We start from the raw sequence: 2258 nt of genomic DNA on the forward strand, positions 1-2258 counted from the left end.
CTCTTGTTAAGGGCTAATGCAGCTGGTGACTTTAAGGGGAAGCCAATGCTTACCATTACAAAAATTCTAGGGCCCTTAAAAATTATGCTAACTCTACTCTGCCTGTGTCTGTAAATGGAATAGCAAAGCCAAAATGACAGCATATCAGTTTACAACATGGTTTACTGAATATTTTAAGGTCACTGTTAAGACCTACCATTCAGATAAAGTTTCTTTCAAAATATGACTCCTCATTGACAATACACCTGGTCACCCAAGAGCACTGATGGGGATATACAACGAGATTAGTGTTGTTGTCGTGCCTGCTAACACAACATCCATTTCAGCCCATGGTTTGTGGAGTAATTTCAACTGTCAAGTCTTATTATTTAAGAAATACATTTTGTCTAGTTTCTAAGGATCATATCTGCCAGGTCAAGATTCCCAATCCAGACACATTGGCCCCAGTGAGATGGAGCCCAAAAGTGTCATTGAGAATAACTGGAATGAAACTGTTGACAGCTTTGATGATGTGAACCTCTCTGAGTCCCTTTTCCACGGCCTCTATGCCCATGGTTTTGAGAAGAACTTCCGCCATCCAGCAGCAAGCCATTCCTCCTTATATCAGGGTTTTGATGTGATTGCTCAAGCCCAATCTGGGACTGGAAAAACAGCCATTTTTGCCATATAGATCCTGCAAGAGATTGAGTTGGATCTAAAGGCTACATTGGCTTTGGTCCTGGCACTAACTAGAGAGTTGGCTCAGCAGATACAGAAAATAGTCACGGCATTAGGAGATTACATAGGTGCCTTCTGCCATGCCTGCATTCAGGGGACCAGTGTACATGTTAAGGTGCAGAAGCTGCAGACAGAAGCTCCCCTTATCATCATGGGTACCCCAGGTCATGTATCTGACATACTTAACCAGAGATACCTATCTCCCAAAGACATCAAGATGTTTGTACTAGACAAATTGACGAAATGTTAAGCCACAGATTCAAGGACCAAATCTATGACATATTCCAAAAGCTCAGTAGCAACACCCAGGTGGTTTTGCTGTGAGCTACAATGCCTTCCAACATGCTTGAGGTGACCAAGAAGTTCATGAGTGGTATCATTTGGATTCTGGACCCTGGAGGGTATCCACCAGTCCTATATGAATATGGAACAAGAGGAGTGGAAGATGGACATACTGTGTGACTTGTATGAAACTCTGACCATCACGAAGGTAGTCATATTCATCAACACCCAAAGGAAGGTTGATTGGGTCACTGAAAAGATGCAGCCCCAAGACTTCACCACATCCACCATGCATGGAGATATGGACAAAGGAACAAGATGTTATCACGAAGGAGTCACTCTGGCTGATTACCACTGACTTGCTGGCCAGAGGCATTGATGTGCAGCAGGTTTCTTTCGTCATCAATTATGACCTTCCCACCAACAGGGAAAACTAAATCCACAGAATCAGTCATGGTGGACAATTTTGCCATAAGAGTGTGGCTATTAACGTAGTGACAGAAGAAGACAAGTGGCCTCTTTGAAACATCAAGACCATCTACAACACCTCCAACTGAGGAGATGCCCCTCAATGTTGTTGACCTCATCAGAGGAGCTAACCTGCTACCTCGTCCTACCCAGGGCTGAAGAGGACAAGGAACGGGGAGGGAAGCAAGCCAAGGGATGGACATGTCATTTTTTTTCTTTGAATAAATGTCACTTTTTGAGGCAAAAAAAAAAATACATTTTATAAGCTCATAGCTGCCATAGATAGTGACTTCTTTATCTGGACACAGTAAATTGAAAACTTTCTGGAAAGGATTCACAATAGAAGAGGTCAAAATATCAATATGAACAGGAGTTTGGAAGCAGCTGATTTCAACCCTCATGGATGACTTTCAAGGATTCATTACTTTCATGGAGAAAGTAACAACAGAGGTGGTATAAAAAGCAAGAGAACCAGAATTAGTAGTTAAAGCCTGAAAATGTGATTGAATTGCTGCAATTTCATGATAAAACTTGGAACAGATAAGGAGCTGCTTCTTATGGATGAACAAAGAAACTGGTTTCTTGAAATGGAATCTACTCCTGGTGACAATGCTGTGAAGACTGTTGAAACGACAATGAAGGATTTAGAATATTACATCAACTTAATTGATAAAGCAGCAGTAGGATTTAAGAGGACTGACTCCAATTTTGGAAGAAGTTCTACTGCGGTTAAAATGCTGTCAAACAGCATCGCATGCTACAGAGAAAATCATTGTAAAAGGAAGAGTCAA

At 41.6% G+C, this 2258-nt stretch overlaps 1 pseudogene; it reads left to right on the top strand.

Annotated features, from left to right (window-relative positions):
• Window positions 1-265: 265 nt before the first annotated feature.
• Window positions 266-1474, top strand: LOC103675083 (annotated as a pseudogene).
• The last annotated feature ends 784 nt before the right edge of the window (window positions 1475-2258 follow it).

This window comes from Ursus maritimus, unplaced genomic scaffold (assembly GCF_017311325.1).
Source record: "Ursus maritimus isolate PB19 unplaced genomic scaffold, ASM1731132v1 scaffold_14, whole genome shotgun sequence".
Classification (NCBI taxonomy): domain Eukaryota; kingdom Metazoa; phylum Chordata; class Mammalia; order Carnivora; family Ursidae; genus Ursus; species Ursus maritimus.